The sequence below is a fragment of the Thalassophryne amazonica genome, chromosome 19, assembly GCF_902500255.1.
Source record: "Thalassophryne amazonica chromosome 19, fThaAma1.1, whole genome shotgun sequence".
Classification (NCBI taxonomy): Eukaryota; Metazoa; Chordata; class Actinopteri; order Batrachoidiformes; family Batrachoididae; genus Thalassophryne; species Thalassophryne amazonica.
In genome coordinates, this window is record NC_047121.1 from 25,309,384 (window position 1) to 25,334,499 (window position 25,116).

Sequence of the window (25,116 nt, forward strand, 5' to 3'; positions counted from 1 at the left end):
CTCGAGGACCAAACTTGGCCACCCCTGGTATAAATAGTAAATAAAAGGGAACAGAATACAGAAACCCCCGGTTAAATAACCCTGGTTAAATTAAAAAATAAATGCCACTCATGGGATTCAATCCTGCACGCTTTGCCACTGCACTACAATCACTGTCTTATAACAGGAGTGTGAAATGGCTGAAATCAACAAGCAGATAAACATATTTGTTCAAAAAAGAGAAAAGTGCCATGATAACTGACCAAACAGCATTTGTTACGCATATTTCTGCTGATACATGACTGAAAGTGGCATATTTGTCACACTTTTGGCTTGTCATATGGTCCTGCGGCATGCCGCTCACAGGACACGAGTCCTGTCAGACAGACATGATATTCAGATCTTCTGCCGCATGTCCACATGAACTGATGGTCCATTCCAGCCGGGCCAGCCTGTCAATGTGTGCACTCTCCATCCCTTCGCAAAAGCGATATATGTTTTTATGTATTTTTACGTGAGGACAGCAAGCAGACACATGTGCGTCACAGTGGACAGTTGTTAATGTCCATCCAAACATGGTACATGTTTCCCAGCTGGGATGTCCAGAACCACAGACCTCTGCAGCCGCTCCTGTCGGTGGACACACGCCCTGTCCAACCAGCACCCATACCAACGTGTTACTCTGTGTCTGTGTGATGTGAGCTGTCAATGAGTTTGTGGTCAGAAGCTGACAGGCACCTTGCTGTGCTGTGTGTGCTCTGACTTGCCTTTTCGGCCCCTATTTGATCATGTCTGTGCAGCATATATTTTATGCAAGTGTGCTCCCCGCTCCCCCTGACACATGTGGCATGCCGGGGTGCAACACAGATGCACACATGCGAGACACATGCACCACATGTATGTTGCTTTCACACCACACTCGTGGGGGTACTTAGACAAATTTCACATCTAGCTCGACAGTGATTGTCTGCTGACTGTTTTCGTGCTCATAGTGTGAATGGTCACACATTTGCTAGGTGCCAAACACACAGTGTTAGATGTGCATGTGTGTCACCTGGAATTTGGCCGACACCTTCGGTGAGAGGGATTGAATGGGCTCTCACAGGGCACATGCTGTCTTTCAACCACTGGTGTGTGCAAATAGTTGTAGCAACAGGTGTACGAGGCATTGGAGGCAGGTACGAATTCACAAGTATTGCATACGATTCCTGCTTCATGCGCAATTCATGCATAATTCAACCACATTCATACTGTGTGTGCAAGTGCCCTCAGACATTGTAGAACCTTCAGCACCACTTATTAAAAGTAAATGTGTCAATATATTTGAGTGTATATGCATAATTTTGACCCTGTGTGGATTAGAGAACATTCACTTAATCCTTATTTCTATAGTCATTAATGATGTATGCTGTGCAATCACTCCACCCTGAGAAAAGAACAGTTCAAAGAAATAAACAAAAGCCAAAATTTACCATGACAGTCATGTGCATGAGTGGAGGTAAACATCAAATGCAACTGTAATTCAGCCAAATTTGAAGGTGCTAGTCCATGAAGAATTCTATATGCCAGCATATCCATCCATCCATCCATCCATCCATTTTCTTCCGCTTTATCCGGAGTCGGGTCGCGGGAGCAGCAGCTCAAGCAAAGGGGCCCAGACCTCCCGATCCACACACACCTCCCCCAGCTCCTCTGGGGGAACCCCAAGGCGTTCCCAAGCCAGCCGAGAGATGTAGTCCCTCCAGCGTGTCCTGGGTCTTCCCCAGGGCCTCCTCCCAATGGGACGTGCCCGGAACACCTCTCCAGCGAGGCGTCCAGGGGGCATCCGGAAAAGATGCCCGAGCCACCTCAACTGACTCCTTTCGACATGGAGGAGCAGCGGCTCAACTCCGTGCTCCTCCCGAGTGACCGAGCTCCTCACCCTATCTCTAAGGGAGCGCCCAGCCACCCTTCGGAGGAAACTCATCTCGGCCGCTTGTACTCGCAATCTCGTTCTTTCGGTCATGAGCCAAATCTCATGACCATACGTGAGGATCGGAATGCAGATTGATCGGTAAATTGAGAGCTTTGCCCCCCTACTCAGCTCTCTCTTCACCATGACGGTCCAATACAGCGACCGTATCACTGCAGATGCCGCACCGATCCATCTATCGATCTCACGCTCCATCCGTCCCTCAGTCATGAACAAGACCCCGAGATACTTAAACTCCTCCACTTGAGGCAAGGACACTCCACTGACCTGAAGAGGGCAAAGCACCTTTTTCCGGTCGAGAATCATGGCCTCGGATTTGGAGGTGCTGATTTTCATCCTGGATGCTTCACACTCGGCTGCAAACCACCCCAGTGCATGCTGAAGGTCCTGATTTGACGAAGCCAACAGAACCACATCGTCCACAAACAGCAGAGATGAGATTCTGTGGTTCCCAAACCAGACCCCCTCTACACCCTAGCTGCGCCTAGGAATTCTGTCCATAAAAATAATGAACAGAACCGGTGACAAAGGGCAGCCCTGGTGGAGGCCAACGTGCACTGGAAACAGGTTTGACTTACTACCGGCAATGCGAACGAAGCTCCTGCTGCGGTCGTACAGGGACCAGATAGCCCTTAGCAAAGGACCCCGGACCCCGTACTCCCGGAGCACTCCCCACAGGGTGCCCAGAGGGACACGGTCGAACGCCTTCTCCATTTCCACAAAACACATGTGGACTGGTTGGGCGAACTCCCATGAACCCTCGAGCACCCGATGGAGCGTGTAGAGCTGGTCCAGTGTGCCGCGACCAGGACGAAAACCACACTGCTCCTCCTGAATCCGAGGTTTGACCATCAGTCGAATTCTCCTCTCCAGGACTCTGGAATAGACCTTACCGGGGAGGCTAAGGAGTGTGATCCCCCTATAGTTGGAACACACCCTCCGGTCCCTCTTCTTAAACAGAGGGACGACCACCCCGGTCTGCCAATCCAGAGGCACTGTCCCCGATCGCCACACGGTGTTGCAGAGGCATGTCAGCCAATACAGTCCCACAACATCCAGATAGTTAAGGTACTCAGGATGGATTTCATCCACCCCAGGAGCCTTGCCACCGAGGAGCTTTCTAACCACCTCTGTGACTTCGGCCTGGGTAATGGATGAGTCCGCCTCTGAGTCCCCAGTCTCAGCTTCCTCTTCGGAAGACGTGACGATGGGATTGAGGAGATCCTCGAAGTACTCCTTCCACCGCCCGACAACATCCCCAGTCAGGGTCAACAGCTTCCCACCCGCACCGTAAACAGTGCTGGCAGAGAGCTGCTTCCCCCTCCTGAGGCATCGGACGGTTTGCCAGAATCTCTTCGAGGCCAACCGATAGTCCTCCTCCATGGCCTCCCCGAACTCCTCCCAAACCAAAGCAAAGCAAAGAGCGCCTTGGGGCAACTGTTTGTTGTGATTTGGCGCTATACAAGAAAAAAGTTGATTGAAGTTGAAACCCAAGTTTTTGCCTCTGTTCTTTACTCTGTTGAATGACAGATGCATCCAATATTAACATTAACTTCTCAAACTGGATCCTACTGTGTGCTTCACAGGACCAATCACCATCAATTCTGTCTTCTTGGAATTAAGAAGTTCCAGGACATCAAGTTTCTCAGTGATGTCAAGCAGCCCTCCAAAGTCCCAGTTTGAGAGGGATGTTTATGGCCCCTTTACATATAACACGGATGAGGCTGAATGGTGCATGAAGGAGGATTCGAGTGGCACTCGTGAAAAACTGGAGCTGCACTGAACACCTCAGACAGCAGTCGCCACATCCATTTGGGCACAGCACTCTATATTCACGTGTTGCTCACGCCCAAACCCAATTCAAATGGCGGGCAAGATTAGGTCACACTGCCGTTGATGTGCTTGCCCCATTCACATGGCATGTTGAATGCAGGTTGGACATATCGTGCTGTAGCTGAGGGGCTGCACGAAATCATCATCCACGTTGAACCCTGGCCGAATGGTGCAATCGAGCCAGCCTTCACACCATCGGCTGAATGACAGCGAATGGCGGGGGAGTGCCCATTCAACCCTCTCTCATTGGAATCGACCGGAGCCCAGGTGCCGGCCACAAACATCCAACACTACTCATGGGGCACTTAAAAAAAGACAGGCCAATCACGCAGCCAGCATGAAAGTAAAGCGGAGGCAACTACTTTCGAACTGGCTGAGCGAATTGTCCCACATTTTCTAAGTGACCAACAAGTGTGCCATTCCCTGCAGAGCAACACAAAGGGCGTGTGAGTGTGCAGTTCCGCTCTCCCTCCCCCAAGTAACACAAATGGTGTGCAATTGTGTGGAGTCCCCATCCCCAGAATCACAAATGACATGTGAGTGTGCTGTTTCCCCCTTAGCAACACAAATGGCATGCAAGTGTGTGGTGTCCCCATCCCCAGCAACGTAAATGACGTGTGAGTGTGTGGTCTCCCCCCACACACCACGAGCCAACATTGTCGAGGTGCGGCTGAGGTGGTGAAGGCTCGAACGGTAGCCACAGTGCAGTGTGATTGCTGTCAGCACACATCTAGACGGCTGTCATGTCCGTAATGGAACATCCGACAGCTGTGGAACACCCATCATGGCATATCCAACATGTCCCACTGGAGATGGAATCATCAGTCAGTGGCATTCCCACACCATCACAACAGAGATAGAAATAAAAACCCAGCCGCTCTGGCTGCGTGTCGCAGTGAATGACTCTATACCAGGGTACAGAGGCAAAATTTAAAAAAAGTGCAGATGTCCAAATATTTATAAGCCTGACTGTATAATAGAAAAATTGGTAGAAATGTTCATCCTTGTATTTTCTTCTGCTTGTCTTCTGCTTATATCCTTGTATACACTGAAGCAGGGGTGAAGTACATCCTCAACTAGTCATCAGTCGATCACAGGGTTAATACTACAGAAAGACCCTCACTGACTCTCTCATTTGCTCTCACAAATTACTTTAAATTGAAAAAGTCGTTGGAGTTTTTGGAGTGCATGTGACATTAGTAGGAAGTTAGAGGACTTGTAGAGCTCTCGAGTAAACATAAAGCAACATACAAGAGTTGGGTCGCACAGAAACACTGCAGTTTCACCTACAAACTTCTTGGCATATGCTTGGCAGCAGTCCTAGATACTGCACCTATTTGCACCAATATTCCAAGAAAATCTTCAACATATGCCCTGTAAGATGCAATGAATGAACAAATTAATGAATGAATGATTTAATCCCCTGTACTTTGTGAACATGATATAATTAATTATATCATCTTATACTTCACCAGATTCACCAAGGCATAGATGTAGTTTATGTCATAGTTTCACGACAACTTTGTATAACAAAGTTAAACTTGGTAACTTGGTAAACAAGGTCAACTGACTAAGTCCTTAGGCCAAGGTATGTTTCATTTCTAACTGTGGCCGCCAGGGAGCTGGGATGACTGGAAAATGCAGTAAGTAAATGAGCTCATCCCTTCCAGTCTGTTAACAAAATAACTAAAAACAAAAACATGCTAAAATTTTATTAATGCCAGATAACCTCTCAGTTTGTCCACTTTTTAAATAGATGTACATCATCTTCTGGCAGTCTGTGGTTTAAAGGGGATTACAGATTATATTCTAGGTGATTTAATTAATGTTATGCCCAAAACACAGCCACAATTAGTTAGGTGTCTAAGCACAAACCCTTTGCACACTGTACTCTATGTTATGCTCAGATTTTGCACCATATGAACAGCCCTGGAACATTGGACCTGGCTCAAATATGGCTAAAAATGCAAACAAAGGAAACAGAACACAGATACAAAAAATATAAAAAATAAACTATTGACAGTAATTAGGAAACAAAAACAGATTATTATAGTGAACAATTAAATAAGAGTAAAGATAATATAAAGGCAACATGGGGAATTATAAATAGTGTGATTGAAAGTGATGGAGTGAAAACAACTTTTCCAAATTACTTTGTCAAGGAAAATAAAGAGATATATGACATAAAAGAAGTTGCAAATGAGTTTAATGATTATTTTTCAAATGTGGGATCAAGTCTGGTGGGAAATAAACTAATAGTAGAAGATAAATTAAATACACTTGTAAATACGGTCAACAGTATTTTCCTTGACAATGTGGAAAAAGATGAAATAAGAAATATTGTAAAAAACTGTAAGCAAAAGATAAACTGACTATGAAGATTTAGACATGATGACTGTAAAAAGTATAATATAAACTGTTATTGAACCATTCACTTACATTTGTAATCTGTCTCTGTCAACAGGAATTTTCCCAGACGAAAGGAAAATTGCCAAGGTAGTCCCATTATATAAAAATGGAGACAAACATAATTTTTCAAATTACAGGCCAGTGTCATTGCTTCCACAGTTTTCTAAAATTATGGAAAAAGTTTTTGTGACAAGGTTGGACAAATTCCTTGAGAAACATCATATTTTAAATAATGCTCAGTATGGATTCAGAACAAAACATTCAACAGCTATGGCAGTTATGGAATTAACAGAGAAAATATCAACAACAATAGATAATAAGGATTATTTTGTAAGTATCTTTATTGACCTGAAAAAAACTTTTGATGTTATCGACCACTCAAGATTGCTTCATAAGTTACAACAATATGGAATTAGAGGTATTGCACATCAGTGGGTAAAAAGCTACTTAGAAAATAGAAAACAGTTTGTTCAGATAAATAATACTAAATCAGAATTGTGTAACATTATTTATGGAGTACCACAAGGGTCGGTACTTGGACCCAAACTGTTTATTTTGTATATCAATGACTTTGTGAATGTATCTAAAGTACTTGGCAGCATATTATTTGCTGATGATACAACATTATTTTACTCTGGATCAGATATACAGGAAGTAGTACAAGTGATAATTACAGAGTTGGAAAAAGTTAAACATTGGTTTGATATAAACAGATTGTCACTAAATCTTAATAAGACAAAGTTCATATTGTTTAATGACAGAGTGGAAAAAAAAAGATGTGTCATTAAAAATAGATGGAATGGACATACAAAGGGTAAAAGAAACTAAATTTCTAGGAGTCAGGATTGATGAAGATCTTACATGGAAGTCACACATAAATTACACAAAAGGAAAAATAGCGAAAGACATTAACATTGTACAATTAATTGATTGTCCCATATTTAATTTATTGTGTAGAAATCTGGGGATCAACATGTAAAACTTATACACAACCATTATTTATTCTGCAGAAAAGAGCTTTAAAAATGATTAGCAATAGTCGTTTTAGAGATCCATCTAATCCATTATTCATTAAGTATAGGGTACTTAAATTTCATGACTTAGTTGATTTGAAAATATTACAAACAATGCACCAAGCTAATAAAAATACCTTACTAATAAACATTCGAAACATGTTTGAAAAAAGAGTAAGTAGTTATAATTTGAAAGGAATAGAAGTCTTTAAAAAACCAAGATTCAGAACCAAAGTAAAGGAACGGAGTATTGCAGTGAATTGTGTAAAATTATGGAACAACCTTAACAAAGAAATCAAAGAATCAAGGTCGCTTAAATTATTTAAAAAACATATTAAACTAGATGTATTAAGTAAGTATGAAACTATGAAATAAGTCAGTGGGTTGTGACAAAGTCTAAAATGTAATCTGTTAATAATGTCTAACATGTTTTAAGTCTAAAATGTAACCTGTTAAAAATGTAATCTTTTAAATAATGGCTAAAATTATGAAATAAGTCAGTGGTATGTGACAAAGTCAAAAAATGTAATCTGTTAAATAATGTTGAATAATGATGCTTAAAATTGAAAGATTGTATTGTAAAAAGGGGCAGAAAATATAAGACTTGTTCTTCCCTCTGCTCCTTTTCATTCAATGTCTTGTAATATATTCTTTTCTGCTTTCTGTTTTTCTTTTAAATGAATGAAATAAATATTGAAGAAAAAAAATATGCTTGCACTATGTGCAATAGACCATGTGCCATAAATAGTCAAGATAGAGCCTGAACTCTAATTCATCTTCAGCCTCTTATCTGGGATCGGGTTGCAGGGGCAACAGCTCCAGCAGGGGACCCCAGACTTTTCCTTTCCCAGGCTATATTGACCACCTCTGACTGGGACGTTCCCAGGCCAGTCTAGAGATATAATCTCTCCATCTAGTCCTTCCCAGGGGTCTCCTCCCAGATGAACGTGTCTAGAGCACCTCCCTAGGGAGGCACCAAGGAAGCATTCTTACCAAATGTGCAAACCACCTCAGCTGGCTCCTTTCAAGGCAAAGGAGCAGCGGCTCTACTCCGAGATCCCCACAGATGACCGAGCTTCTCACCTTGTCTCTAAGGGAGATACCAGCCAACTTCTTAAGGAAGCCCATTTCGGCCACTTGTACCAATCTAATTCTTTCAGTCATGACCCAACCTTCATGACCATAGGTTAGAGTAGGAACAAAGATTGACCAATAGATCGAGAGCTTTGCCTGACAGCCTGAACTCTCAAAATGCAAATGTGTTCAGTGAGTTCCACTCAACCTCATGATGGTGTGGTGCATGCCTTTGTTGCTTGTTGAGCACCAAGAAATTTGTATGTTCTAATGTAGCTGGAAATCTTTGTGGTGATGTATCAGTGTGACTCTGTCAGTTTTAGCTGTCATGTCTGAGCGGTGTTTATGTGGTTGTGGCCACAATAACGGCTGACAGCCACAGCATCAGTACAATGACGCAAACCTTCGCTACAGCTGTGAAGATGCTACTGCATCGCAACTCAATTCAATCTGAGGTAATGTACATTTGGTATGTGTTTGCATGTGACAGAGGAAGGAGAAAAATAAACTTGATGTCCAGAGTGTGTATGGACAAAATAAAGTGTTCAAAGTCAGTGCATATGTATGTAGAGATGCACTCCTTTAGGGTGAAAATATTAGGTGAAAAAATTCTTGCTTTTAACTATGTATTCATGAGTCCATGATGGCTGCCTGAACCCTTCTGCATCCATTTGGTGCATGTACACAATGTACACATCAATGGTAGGGCTAGTTTCATGATTATCAACATCAACAAATAATGGCCAAAATATTTTTAAGAGACGTTTTACGACCATGTCCGCAATTTCCTACATGCATCGTTATCTCAAATAAATGTGTTTGTCAGAACATCTGCTAAGAGATCAGTCAGATTTTAAATTTATTGTTCACAACATGAAAATCTTGAAGTTCTACATGGCTCCTCTGATGGAATCTTCCAGGAAAATGTGGTCTGGTTCTGGCCTCAACCTGCATTCACTTAGCTGTGATGACGCAATATATATATATATATATATATATATATATATATATATATATATATATATAGCCTGTCACAATTCAAGGTAGATGGACACAAATGCAAAACTCACAGACAATGGCTTAGGAGATATAAAAGGCTTTATCCGGGAATCAGGCTGGGATTTGGTACACAGTTTGATAGTTGGCGAGGCGGAGGTACAGGCAAGTGTCAGGCAGAGGTGTGGTCAAAAACAAGCACAGTTCAATGAACAGAGACTAATTTCATGGGCTGAGGTAAGAGCAAGTTAAAAAAAAAAAACAGAACAGGGTTAAAACATGGCAAGGCAAAACAGGGCAAAGACGAAAGGCTGGAATGAGGACTAGAACATCAATGAACTGGCAGTGAGTGACAAAACACACAAGACTTAAATAACACAGGCAGTGATTAAGGAAAATGAGACAAGTTTGTGGAGAACCTTCAGGAAAGGGGTGTGGTCTGATGAAACAAAGACGAGGAAAGACTGGTGAGGGACAAGAGCGTACAGTGACCCAACGGGTTGTGATGGTGATATTACCGAAACCAACAATAAATAGAACATACCAAATGTCAAATAAAACATCTATACAAAAAGAACAAAGGAAAAAATTGAAAAGCAAACATCAAGACAGTAAAGGCTGAAACAATAACTAGAACGGAACTCAACACATGGCAAACATGTGAGAAACAGAAAATAAAACCATTGACTAAAGTTAAACAACAGATAAACAAGGGTTAGGACAGGCAGTGAATCAACACAGCATTTGAGCTTTATCATAAAATATAAATGAAGATAATCACAAAACAATTCATAGGTTGTGATGAAATGGTTTTCTCCACAATTTGGACTTTGACATCCACAATCTATGCTTTTTTCTTTCTATTTTTTCAAGTACTTTTTGGTGGAATGATGCTCTCAACCTGATGTCTCAGTGACTGAGCAACCTTGCAAATGAGTTTTTCTTCAATGATTTAAGTTTAGGGAAACGATAAGGGTTTACTTTCTCTAAAATGCAGAAAAGGTTTGGAAATTTGAACAAAATTTCCTTGTCTGTACCACGGCTTTGATACTCTTGGATGTCTTGCAGCAGAATTTTAAATGGTCCAGCTCCAATTGCAGAATATTTCACATTTGCGTGCTGCACACAACATTCATACTTGATGATGGCCAAATACTCGTATTGGTAGTTCAAGGCAACAGTATAAAAAAAAACATGACATCAGTCCAACCTGAATTTGAAGGATTCACATTAGCAGCAGGAGCAGCCACTGAGGTGTCACTCATGTTTGGGGCCATTCTACATAAGAAGATTTAGCAAATACATCCGAACATCTACACAACTGTAGACAATCTCACACTCAGTTTTCTAAGGCAGCTCGTCTCTTTATTCCCTCATAAAAGAAAAAAAAAATGAAGCGATGCTTCCTGGAGGAGGGAGGGGTGTCTTTCCTTGTGATAGCTTCACTCACAATATTTGGTGTGACTCTGCGCACTTAACGCCTCCATTTCATGTTGACAAAGGCTTCTCTCTCTCTCTCTCTCTCTCCAGACATATCAGCAGAAGTAGAATGAGCGTGCGACAGAGTGATGGTGGTATCAAAGCGGGCCTGTCAGATCATAGGTACAGGCCTCATCACCAGACACAAAGTCTTCTCTCCTTTCTTCCATCCTTTGTTTTTCAAACGCACGTCTTGAGCCAATGGCAGGGTGCTGTCTAATTAATGATTGTGTGTATGTGTGTGGAGGGGAGCTGACCTAAAAAAAGTTATCATCACTCATCAGTGAATGTCAGTCTCATCACGTTTTAATATGAAGGTTGTCAGACTTCCTCTTCTTCCTGTCCTTGCCATCCAAATGCTGAACAGAGATAGCAACATGTTGTACTTGACCCCACAGCACTTCAGAAAAACTATGGAACAGGCCCTGGGCGTGGAAACAAACACTGTGATATCTGTCACTCCAACGGTGCATTCCGTGGTTTTCACTGTTCTCTCTGACAGTCCTTTAGTCACTTCAGCTTTTCAGACTGCAGGGGTCACATTGCACAAATCATTTATTGCAATAACTAACTGATGAAAGAGGCCGAGGGTTTCATTCAGAGATGGACGGGAAGGCCAACAGTTCATACCACGATCTAATTTTGAAGCACTGACAAGATAAAAAATCTCTGATTGCCAGCCAGAAACTTTACCACTGCACTACCATCACTGTCCTGTAAAAGGTGCGTAAAAATGCCTGAAATCAACTAGGTGATAGATGTATTTATAAAAAGGCCACATGTATGTGGCTTTTTCTAAAGCCACACTCATGGGGGCACTTACACAAATTTCACATCCATCTGCTCTGTCTGCTGACTGTTTTCATGCTAACAGCACGAATGCCCACACATTTTCGAAGTGCCAAGCAAGTGGTGTTAGATCTCCGTGTGTGTCACCTGAAATGTGGCTGACACCTGCCGTGACAGGGACCAAATTGACTCTCACAGAACACACTCTGTCTTTGACCCGCTGGTGTGCACAAATAGTTGTAGCAACAGGTGTAGGAGGCATTGGAGGCAGTAGCAACATGTCTACAAGGCCTTGGATGTAGCTCCGATTTTTCACGACTGGCATGCAGTTCCTCCTTGGTGTATTAGTTGACTTAAATCATGTTATGTGTGAAGGGACCCTAAATTGTGTGCGGCTTCATGCAAGTATGCAAAGAACTTTTGAAATGTTCAAAATCTGTGGCATACATTATTTATGTGAATGTCATGTGAACATTGCTCAAACAATTAAGAAACACTGAGTGTCATTGAGTGAGCGCAGCGCATCACAGCGCAGCTCATCTAAACGATTATGATGAGATCTTAAATCTATCAAGAACAAAATTTTACAGATACACATAAGAAGAAATGAAAAATGCAACTGTTTTACCAAGCTATTACAATATAAATAAATATTACAAATAATTACCTTTTAGACAATTCCAAATATGTTCTCCACATCATGAAGCACATGAGAGAGAGAGAGAGAGAGAGAGAGAGAGAGAGAGAGAGAAATCTGCAATTGGGAAAAATTCTTCTGTGTTTCCGGAAGCAATTAGAAGTGTTTTCATCAGTCAAACTCTGAGACCAAATGGTTAATTCACTATGAAATTATTATTTAATGTAACGCTGCAGCATCCAGTGGCACAAAGCGTGGCACCCAGCGGAACACAGTAGGTCGCAATGGAACGACCAATTGCATGTCAGTGCGGGGCTTAAATGCATGCAAGTGTCAAGGTGCCTTTAAAGCACTGCTACGACAGCTGCATGGCAGCTATTATGTAGGACATATTTTTAGAGTCTGGCCAGTGTAGAGTTTTTGGGGGCCGATGCTTTAATGATATTACAGAGTAAAATTTTACGATACCCACATATCTGCTGATACATGCATAATGATTCTTAACATTCTGTCACCAAATTCTCATTACAGCAAAATTAAATTTTACAGTTTTGCAGTTTAAACACATTGGAATGCTCTCTGCTGGACAAATTATATGTAATGACACATTTTCCAACAAGGAAGGGGTTGGTTCATTATGTAAAATGAAAGTTTTCATATTAACAAAAATAACTCTGATATTGTCAGACTCCACAAACATAATGCATTTATTGTTCAAAACTTAAAAAAAAAAATACTACAAACTTTTTCCCAATCAACATGCAAAAAGCAACAATTAAAATACAAAATTACAAAATAAATTGCTGCTCTTCTATTACAGCAGGGGTGGGCAATCATGTGCCATAAAGGGCCAAGACATTGCAGGTTTTCCTTGCTATCAGTCACCTTCACAGGTGATTTCATTAATGTTCAGGTGTCTCAGCAGGTGATTTCATTGATGACCAGGTGTTTATGTGCAGGGGAGAAGCTCATCAGCAACCCACCTGGTGAGGTGATTGGTTGCAAGGAAAACCTGCAGTGTCCCGGCCCTCGTTGCCCACCCCTGTATTACAGTGTTGCTGAAACAGACTTGCATAGTGGGCAGCACGGTGGCTTAGTGGTTAGCGCTGTTGCCTCACAGTGAGAAGGTCATGGGTTCAATTCCCGTGGCCTTTCTGTGTGGAGTTTGCATGTTCTCCCTGTGTTTGCGTGGGTTTCCTCCAGGTGCTCTAGGTTCCTCCCACATCCAAAGACATACGGGTTAGGTGGATTGGAATCTTTAAAATTGTCCATAGGTGTGTGTGTGGGTGTGTCTGTGTTTGTTTGTCTATTTGTGGCCCTGTGACAGACTGGTGTCCTGTCCTGGGTCTACCCCGCCTCGCGCTCTATGACTGCTGGGATAGGCTCCAGCCCCCCGCGACCCTTAATTGGACTAAGCGGTAGAAGATGAATGGATGGATGGATGGACTTGCATAGTAAAAATAAAGGCACCTTGAAGGAACCACCCAGGCAAGCCTTTTGTCTGTCTGGGTGCTTGCCATCCAGGACTTCAAGTGGTTCTACCATAAAGACTCAGGAGACAAAAAAAAAATCAGTCACAATAGTGTAGGGGTACACAGACCTCAAATCCTGCTGTTGGAAGAAGGCAGGGGTGGAATCTACCTTCAGGCCTCAGACAGGGACCAACTGGTGGTGGTGGTGGGATGGAGGAGGCACCATCTAGGTCAGCGACTGCAAACAGCAAAGTGGCAAGTTAAAACTGACACTTTTTAAAATAAAGTGCATGTTTCCTTTTGTTTATGAGTTAATGACTCATAACTGTGGCAAGCCAAAATAAAAGGACTTGCAGCCAAATATGGTCCACAGGCCCCAAAGTCTGCAGACCTGCTTAAATATGTCTATGACGTAAGTGCAGAAAAACGAAGATGAAACTGTCTGCATTTATTTTCACTTTAGAATGTAGTGTTCACAGTCACATTTTATTTCTCCAATTCACATTCTGCTGACATTCCATGTCTTCTTTTTAGAATTTTTATGGGGGACAGTTCATGGTGCAACACTGGCAACAAAAACCATTTTCACCACGGTCAAACTCACCCTAATTTGTGTAATTTAATAGGCTCGCCTTACATAAGCAGATTTCCTACATGTGTACCCTGCTTCCACAACAAAACTAAATTAAAGCAATCATTAAATGAAATAAAACACTCATACAAAAATAACAAAAAGTAACGAAAAACTTTATTAACTGGTTTGTAGCTCTCTCTCTCTCGCGCTCTCTCTCTCTCTCTCTCTCTCTCTCTCTATATATATACACATAGTTTTTCACAGTGCAAAACAAAGCACGCCACAGTATCTGACATTGTGTAAGACAATGCAAGCCGCAGTGCATTTCCAGAATCAGAATGAACAGTTTTTAACATACTTTAAAAGTGCTGGAGGCGACGAGCTCAGTACTTTCATTCATTCAGAAAATACAGTGTAATGTTAAGTTCTGCCAGATTTCCTAAAGTATTCTCTTAGAATCAACTAATCAGTAACAACCATAATCTCTAATACGAAGCAGCTGGTCACCCTTTCAGCCTGTATATCTCAATGCGCATTCCTTAAAATGTCAGTGGACATGCCCAAAATAAACTCACAATGTCCGCCATAAATCATGCCCCACAGAATGCCAAAATAGAGGCCACCAAAGTCTTTTACCCACAACAAACATGTCAGTCCTGTAGGAACTTTACCCAACATGCCCTGTTAATTGACATTCTCCACACCTTCCCCATGGTTGAATTCTAATAAAGTTTCTACATTGACTAAATAAAACTAAAACTTTTCATTTTTCTGCATGTACGTATCTTTATTTGTGAAGGACTTTCCAAATGTTAGCCTCTGGTTTTCTTAAGAAACAAAGAAGCGGTTCCTTGTGACCAAAGTGTTTTTCAAACCCTGACCCTGAAATTGATTTTACAAGAGTTGGAGAGCTCAAATAAAAACAGGGCATTATGAGCTGTTGACTCTGGTGCAATATGATCTATGTAAACCCCGATGTGTCCGCACGTCACACAGCAAGTAAAGCAGACATTTATTACATCACACCACAGCATGGCCTGCAATATTTAACTCGTTTATAGTGTTAGGAGCTGTACGACTGGAGCTGATGCACTGCATCTTGTCAATATTTCATGTTGAGACCAATTTAATATATTGCATTCTCTCTCTCTCTCTCTCTCTCTCTCTCTGTGTTTTCAGCCAGCACTGCCATCAGCCTCTTTTCTGATTTTCTTCAACACATATTTGTGTGGAATATATTTGCTCGGCATGCTCCCACCATGCACCGGCACGGCCATCTCTTCCCTGCTGGTGTTCTTCAGACACGTCAGTTCTCCACCAGGTGGAGAGGATTATAGTAATCTAATAAAATTCCTGTAATATCTGAAAGGTATTACAGTTACATACAAGAAAACCCACATTGCTACTTAACAATCAACTATTAAAAAACTGGTGAGATTTGAATTATTTTAACAGTGGATGTTGATTATTTTCAACACAAAGTGAATCAACAGACAGATTTGAAATATACAAACATTCAAATTACAACTTAAACATATACGGTTTATTTGTTGTTCATTTCATTAACTAATTTGTTATTGTCAAGTTGCAAACCTCATTTTCATATCCACACAAAAACAGGTGCTGATGATCACTGAAGAAATAAAATGACAATTGTAAAAGCTTAATTAATTACAAAGAGATTTTCTTATAAGTTACAGAAGACTTGCAGATGACAGATGATGAACTGTTGTTTTATCAATTAAAAGTTAAAAGTGCTCACATATTAGAGGTGGGCGGATCGATTCTAATATCGATACCAACGCTGGTATTGATACTGAACGATCTTCGTGTAAAAAGATCGATGCTCAAGCTTTTTTTCTCTCCCACACGCACTGACTGATGCGCACGCAGATTCATCAAAGTCTACTCTCTGTAAGAGCAGCGCTGCGCTGTTTCACACAACATGGAGCAGTGCACCCTTGTATTGTGGTTTGTCAGCCCTCTACCTCAGGAGATTTTGTTTTAAGTTGTGTTGAGTGATTTTTTTAAAGAAAAATGTTGATTGTGATAATAAGGTATTTTTGTTGTCACGTACAATGTTTGGGGAATTTCTATCCTAGGTCTTTTGATCCTTTGAATCTATGAAGCTTAAATATGAAAAAGTATCAGTATCGGTATTGATATCGGCGATACTGGGCTTGTATTTACTTGGTATCGGATCACTACCAAAATTCCCAGTATCGCCCACCTCTATCGCATATTACATATATTTGAAATGTTATATATGCTGCAGGTTTTCATTATTACATCAGCCAAGCGTTTATTTTATTTTATTTGTCCATCTGTTAGACACAATTACATCAAAACTACTGTATGGATTTTGACAAAACTTTCACCACACGTAGATGTTCAGCCATGGAAGACGCCATTAAATTTTGGAAGTGATCCGGATCCAGATACAGGATTAAGATTTCACTTTATATAGACTTTGAAGGATTACATCAAAACTACTTCACGGATTCTCACCAAATTTGCACCACAGCTAGATATTAGGGCATGGAAGACTCAAATGAGTTTTGGAGGTGATCCAGATCTGGCTCGGCGGACATGAGAAGTCTCGGATTGCTCTTGTTTTTTATAAGTTTTAGGCACACCTCCACTTCCTACAGTAGTGTTCAGAATAATAGTAGTGCTATGTGACTAAAAAGATTAATTCAAGTTTTGAGTATATTTCTTACTGTTACATGGGAAACAAGGTACCAGTAGATTCAGTAGATTCTCACAAATCCAACAAGACCAAGCATTCATGATATGCACACTCTTAAGGCTATGAAATTGGGCTATTAGTAAAAAAAAGTAGAAGGGGGTGTTCACAATAATAGTAGTGTGGCATTCAGTCGGTGAGTTTGTCAGTTTTGTGGAACAAACAGGTGTGAATCAGGTGTCCCCTATTTAAGGATGAAGCCAGCACCTGTTGAACATGCTTTTCTCTTTGAAAGCCTGAGGAAAATGGGACGTTCAAGACATTGTTCAGAAGAACAGCGTAGTTTGATTAAAAAAGTTGATTGGAGAGGGGAAAACGTATACGCAGGTGCAAAAAATTATAGGCTGTTCATATGCAATGATCTCCAGTGCTTTAAAATGGACATAAAAATCAGAGACGTGTGGAAGAAAACGGAAAACAACCATCAAAATGGATAGAAGAATAACCAGAATGGCAAAGGCTCACCCATTGATCAGCTCCAGGATGATCAAAGACAGTCTGGAGTTACCTGTAAGTGCTGTGACAGTTAGAAGACGCCTGTGTGAAGCTAATTTATTTGCAAGAATCTCCCGCAAAGTCCCTCTGTTAAATAAAAGACGTGCAGAAGAGGTTACAATTTGCCAAAGAATACATCAACTGGCCTAAAGAGAAATGGAGGAATATTTTGTGGACTGATGAGAGTAAAATTGTTCTTTTTGGGTCCAAGGGCTGCAGACAGTTTGTGAGATGACCCCCAAACTCTGAATTCAAGCCAGAGTTCACAGTGAAGACAGTGAAGCATGGTGGTGCAAGCATCATGATATGGGCATGTTTCTCCAACTATGGTGTTGGGCCTATATATCGCATACCAGGTATCATGGATCAGTTTGGATATGTCAAAATACTTGAAGAGGTCATGTTGCCTTATGCTGAATAGGACATGCCCTTGAAATGGGTGTTTCAACAAGACAATGACCCCAAGCACACTAGTAAACGAGCAAAATCTTGGTTCCAAACCAGCAAAATTAATGCCTCGCAGATGTGAAGAAATCATGAAAAAACTGTGGTTATACAACTAAATACTAGTTTAGTGATTCACAGGATTGCTAAAAAAGCAGTTTGAACATAATAGTTTTGAGTTTGTAGCATCAACAGCAGATGCTACTATTATTGTGAACACCCCATTTTCTACTTTTTTTTTTTTTTACTAATAGCCCAATTTCATAGCCTTAAGAGTGTGCATATCATGAATGCTTGGTCTTGTTGGATTTGTGAGAATCTATTGAATCTACTGGTACCTTGGTTCCCATGTAACAATAAGAAATATACTCAAAACCTGGATTAATCTTTTTAGTCACATAGCACTACTATTATTCTGAACACTACTGTATATGATGTTTCCACGACATTAAATTAAATTCAAGAATGGTTTATATTTGATCATGAGGGCCAAGTCTGAGGCTTTCTCATCTGCAACTGTCTCTGTATATCATTGTGAAATTAGGATTTTGGAAACAGTTTTTTTTTTTTTTTCCCTGACAGCTGGACAGTCTCTTTTACAAGATATTCTAAAACTTCATCCTTTATTTCAAGAGGTATTTTGTCTACAGCCAATATACTGTATGTGTGTTTGTTGTTGTTGTGCTTTGTCAGGGTTGTACTTTGTCACGGTCTCTGTTTGCATTGAGGGACATTATGGTCATGTTCAGACTGCGTTTCTGTCTTTTGCAAGGGATGTGCACAGGATGACTTCTTCAGGAGATGGCATTCAGTAATGTCATGGTCTGCAGTCAACTATGAAGTGGCTGAGACTAAAACCAGCACTTCCAACTTTAAGGTCGTGATACCCAGTAGAGAGCCACCTCTGGATTAAGAGACAGGTGGCAGAGTTGAAGTACACTATCTTGGGGTCTTGCTCACAGGTGAATACAAAAGTGAGCAAGACACTAACTGCTCCATTGGAGCAGTATCAACAGTAATGCAAAAGGCAGTTCTGCCTGCCAAGGTGAAGAAGCTAAACTCCCCACTGGTTTATGTTCCAACTTTCACACCTTTGGTCATGGACTTTGAGGAGTGACCAATGTCTGTCTTCATAAATTGGCAGATTCTTAGTAGAATACCTGCATAAATGGCCACTCCCATTGGCACCTGTATTTTTTTTTTTCATTGTGGTCTCTTGTTAATTTGTTAATACAGACGAGTCTTCTACCAAGGCAACACACACAGTGCACAGGTTCTACTGAGCACAGTGCTGGAGTTCATGTCCATGTCCCGCCAACATCAAGCTGTATTTTTGTTTGTTTTTGTAGCCATGAGTGTGTTGGTTTAAATGAGTGGTCAGACACAGTGCCATGCCTTTGTAGCATCCAGTGTCGCAGACTGAATGCTCCCTCTACAACATCAGCCTCCCTGCCTTCACTATGCATGTGTCATTTCGGAGCATCAGCAGCGATTCATAGATTACTGCCTGATTTCTGCTTAAAACTGAAGTTTTACTTTGTCATCTGGTGTTAATAATCACATTATTCCCATTGATTGTTTTGGGTGTAGAGACTCAGACTCAGAGAGTCAGTCTCAGATGCACTGGTGTCGCACTCTGATTGCTCTCCAGTCTTTTATTATGATATAATGTTGAATTTATGTGGAAACGATTGTTATACAAAAAGACATTGACTGCTCCATTGGAGCAGTATCAACAGTAATGCAAAAGGTAGTTCTGCCTGTCAAGGTGAAGAAGGATCTCAAACATCAGGCAGAACTCTCAACTGGTATATATTCCAACCTTCACACCTTTGGTCATGGACTTTGGGGCGTGACCAATGAGATTAGAGGCAAGTGTCAGAAATAACTCTACTGGTTTCCTACTGGATTCAGGGTGGAACCACTGCTCCTTCACACGGGAAGGTGCTAGTTGAGCTTATATTCTGTTGTTTTGATTCAAAGTGTGCCTCTTTCCATGCATGTTGCCGCTGACTTAATATAACCCAAATCACAGAATGTCCATGACGTATAGCACACTCTGTGTCTGGAATTCTTCACAGGATGAAGAGAATGCTATGAGCAAACAAGCCATGCTGAAGATCCAAATAAACATGAAATGGTAAATAAACTGGATTTATATAGGGCTTTTCCATCTGCAGCAGAAGCTCAAAGTGCTTTACAATGATGCCTCACATTCACCCAGTCACGCTGATGTCAGGGTGCTGCCATGCAAGACGCTCACTACACAACCTTGCCCAAGGGCCTTCAGTGATTTCCTGGTCTGAAGCTCAGCACTTAACCACTAGACCATCACACCTCTGGAAAAGCTCTAAGACTAGCTTCTGACATGATTAGAGGACAAACAAAACTGACTACAAAAGCTAAGGACCAGAGTCAAAAACCCCAACAAGATATCAGAAGGACCAAAAGATGGAAAATGTGATGGTGCAAGCTATTTCAGATAAAAGGAACATGACAGGAAAAATGTCCTGTAACCTGTTGACTTCTTTTTTCACCTTTGGAAAACAAAATAGGCCTTTTAAGAATGCATGGAATGAGTGGGTGATCTGAAAAAGAAGAAGCACCATTACTGTCACTGTATACATAATACAAAGTGTGTGCTCTGCATTTAACCCATCCTAATTACAGTTAGACATACTCCAACCACGAGGAGCATTGGGCAGCCACAGTCCAGCACCCCACCTCAGATGTAGAGATGCTGCCTTGGTCAAATCAAACACCAGACCTTCTACTACAACCCCTGGCAAAAATTATGGAATCACCGGCCTCAGAGGATGTTCATTCAGTTGTTTAATTTTGTAGAAAAAAAGCAGATCACAGACATGACACAAAACTAAAGTCATTTCAAATGGCAACTTTCTGGCTTTAAGAAACACTATAAAAAATCAAGAAAAAAAGATTGTGGCAGTCAGTAACGGTTACTTTTTTAGACCAAGCAGAGGAAAAAAATATGGAATCACTCAATTCTGAGGAAAAAATTATGGAATCACCCTGTAAATTTTCATCCTCCAAATTAACACCTGCATCAAATCAGATCTGCTCATTGACATTGACCCTATGTGTCTTTTTGCAAGGAATGTTTTTGCAGTTTTTGCTCTATGGCAAGATGCATTATCATCTTGAAAAATGATTTCATCATCCCCAAACATCCTTTCAATTGTCCAAAATATCAACATAAACTTGTGCATTTATTGATGATGTAATGACAGCCATCTCCCCAGTGCCTTTACCTGACATGCAGCCCCATATCATCAATGACTGTGGGAATTTACATGTTCTCTTCAGGCAGTCATCTTTATAAATCTCATTGGAAAGGCACCAAACAAAAGTTCCAGCATCATCACCTTGCCCAATGCAGATTCGAGATTCATCACTGAATATGACTTTCATCCAGTCATCCACAGTCCACAATTGCTTTTCCTTAGCCCATTGTAACCTTGTTTTTTTCTGTTTAGGTGTTAATGATGCCTTTCGTTTAGCTTTTCTGTATGTAAATCCCATTTCCTTTAGGCGGTTTCTTACAGTTCGGTCACAGACGTTGACTCCAGTTTCCTCCCATTCGTTCCTCATTTGTTTTGTTGTACATTTTTCAATTTTTGAGACATATTGCTTTAAGTTTTCTGTCTTGACGCTTTGATGTCTTCCTTGGTCTACCAGTATGTTTGCCTTTAACAGCCTTCCCATGTTGTTTGTATTTGGTCCAGAGTTTAGACACAGCTGACTGTGAACAACCAACATCTTTTGCAACATTGCGTGATGATTTACTCTCTTTTAAGAGTTTGATAATCCTCTCCTTTGTTTCAATTGACATCTCTCGTGTTGGAGCCATGATTCATGTCAGTCCACTTGGTGCAACAGCTCTCCAAGGTGTGATCACTCCTTTTTAGATGCAGACTAACGAGCAGATCTGATATGATGCAGGTGTTAGTTTTGGGGATGAAAATTTACAGGGTGATTCCATAATTTTTTCCTCAGAATTGAGTGATTCCATATTTTTTTCCTCTGCTTGGTCTAAAAAAGTAACCATTACTGACTGCCACAATCTTTTTTTCTTGATTTCTTATAGTGTTTCTTAAAGCCAGAAAGTTGCCATTTGAAATGACTTTAGTTTTGTGTCATGTCTGTGATCTGCTTTTTTTCTACAAAATTAAACAACTGAATGAACATCCTCCGAGGCCGGTGATTCCATAATTTTTGCCAGGGGTTGTAATTTTGACTATTTGATAAAGTTGATAAATGCACTTTATTCTTTGGCATTTTTTAAAAAGAGGAAGTGTGATGGTTCTGTTTTTCAATCATTATTCCTCAGTGCAAACTGCTTAGATGTCTGGCTGTCTCTCTGATGAAGGTTTGTGGATGAAAATATTGGCGGGATATCTGATTTCCCAGAAGAAAAAAATTACTTCTTCCAGGCCAAGTTGCTGCCATCTGTATTTCAGATCCCTGAAGCTTTTTCTCTTCTGCCTCTCAGTCCTTCCCTTCCAGTGGCAGTACATTTTCCTACCAACTGTGACACAGTTCCATCCATCCTTTTTCTAAACCTGCTTAGTATTCCAGTTAAGGGTCATGGTGGGCTGCAGCCTATCCCAGCCGTCACTGGGTGACAGGTCGTGGTACACCCTGGACAGGACCCCAGTCTATTGCAGGCCAGACAAACACATATTTGTACTCTCACTCACACCTAAGGTTGATTTAGAGTCACCAGAGAGCCTAAGATGCATGTCTTTGGAAGTGAGAAGAAGCCAGAGCTCCCAAAGTGAACCCACTGGAACATGAGTAGAACACACAAACTCCACACAGAAAGGACCAGGTCAGAAATTAATCCAGGACCTTGTTGCTGTCAGTCAACGGTACTAACCCCTAAGCCACTGTGCTGCCTGTGACACATTTCAACACCCTCTGGAGTCCGAGGGCATTTTTTGGACAGTTCACTCGCCTGGAATAAATGTTTTATTATTGCTGTTAACAGCTCTCCCTGCATCCCACAATCAAGTTGTATGTCTCTTTTTTTCAGGAAAAACTGTGCTTTCAGAATATATATGTTTTTGTTGTGTTTTATAAGTGCAATAAAGGTTTACAATCAGAATTAAGAAAGGAAAAAATAAAGCGAAAAATAATTTTCCACACATTTATTCAAAACACACAGCAAAGTATAATAAACAACTGTTTTGACACTTTATAATGGTAATTTGAGGTCTTGTGTGAAAGACTGTACAACAAAAAGGTTCAAACAATAAACATAAATGCACATTTTGAACAATATATACAAAATGGTCTATGCATTTTGTTATTTTGATATAGTAAACAGAGCTTTATGCCGAGAAAACAACAGAGTTATCCAGTAACATTCACATGCAAACTAGTGGAGCAATCCTGATAGTTACACACTCTTTGTTTGAGCATGTGAGATTGTCATCAGATGTTCTCATTCTGCTCTGTCTGCTTTCACTTTCACTGTGCGTAATGGCGCAGGGTGTATTGGAATAGTATGTATTCATTGGAGCACCCAGGGGGCTATTCAAATGGGCCAACTAGTAACATATCACTCATAAAAATGATCTTTGGCTTTTCATGTGAGGTAAATCTGCCCAACGATTGGATTTTGGAAAACCATGTGACGGTGAACCGATTGTGATTGGACACTCACATTGCGCACGTCATCACACAGCTTCTATGAGGAGTACAAAGATGGCCGATGTCTGTCTCGAAAGTCTGCGGAGTTAACTTTTCAACAAAAAAGTATGTTTCTACCTCATATCATTAAAAAGTTATTTATAATTTAGTAAAGCTTGGTCTTAGCCGTCATATATGACGGCGTCGGCCCCAGAGCGTTAAAAATACAAAAAATGCAACATTTCTGTCAATGAAACAGCAATATGAATAATGGGAACATGGTCTGAATGCAGACTCAGTAGCTTATTCAATTTAACCTGACATGATAACAAATACTTAAGTAGCAGCTATTATGGCTTCTTGATGATTTACAAGTTATACACAGCAACTAATAAGTTAAAGGGGAACTAAGTAACTTTTTTACCTTAATTTTTACAGTTTCAGAGTAATAGTAACATCAGAGTAGACATCCCAATTCAAATCTGGCTCAAAATATTGAACTCCATTACAGAACTCATTTCTTTTCATGGTTGTGAGGTATGGGACCAGCTTGCCAACCAAGATTTTGCAAAATAGGACAAACACCAAATTGAGACTCTGCATGCAGAATTCTGAAAATCCATCCTATGTGTCCAATGGGAAATCCAAATAAAATGCACAATACCCACTAATTATTAAAGTTCAAAAGAGAGCAATTAAATTTTATGACCACCTTAAAAAAATAGGGACCCCAATACTCTCCATAACAAAGCCCTGATCCACAGATAGACTGTAGAAAAATGCCCTCCTCAGCCAGCTGGTTCTGGGATTCTCTACACCAACACAAACAGAGCCACCAAATACAAACTATATTAGACTAAACCAAATTATAAGCAATCAGATAGAAATTGATTTGACACACTGGAAAAATGAACCAAAAACAGAGTAAATTGGAATACTACTTGGCCCTAAACAGAGAGCACTTTGTGGCAGAAAACCTGAACACTGTGACACTGTGACCAACCCAAAGCTCAAGAAATCCATGACCATGTATCGACTCAGTGAGCACAGCCTCGCCGTGGAGAAAGGCCGCCACAGACAGACCTGGCTCCCCAGAGAAGACAGACTGTGTACCCACTGCTCACAACACCAGGTGGAGACTGAGCTGCACTTCCTAACCACTTGCCTGCTGTACCAAGACATTAGAAACACATAATTCCCACAGATCGCAAACACCCAAAAAGACACTAACAGCATGACCAACATCGGAGAACTTCTGTATCTGTTGGGTGAAGTACAACAATGTGTAAACACAGCAGCAAGATTTGTGAGCTGTTCTGACACAAAAAGAAGAAGCAATGGACATAAACCACAGTAAACCCAAAAGAGGAGATTTAACTGCTATGTCACTTTATCTATGTATAACATAACACATTTTACAGGATAGTATACTTTTACACCAAAAGCAGTTTTTACTATTATTTCAATCCCACATATCCTGTTTACTCCATCTCCTATTTACTGTAGAATATTATTAACTGTATGTACATCTTCGTAATTTTTATTTATA

At 40.9% G+C, this 25,116-nt stretch overlaps 1 long non-coding RNA gene across 1 annotated transcript; it reads right to left on the bottom strand.

Moving 5' to 3' along the window:
- Positions 1-435: 435 nt before the first annotated feature.
- On the bottom strand, positions 436-24,303 carry LOC117501214. The gene is made up of 4 exons (XR_004557966.1): positions 24,227-24,303; positions 22,630-22,635; positions 17,948-17,956; positions 436-446 (listed from the first exon to the last, which is right to left on the bottom strand). It is a non-coding gene; the product is annotated as an uncharacterized LOC117501214 (long non-coding RNA).
- Between the last annotated feature and the right edge of the window lie 813 nt (positions 24,304-25,116).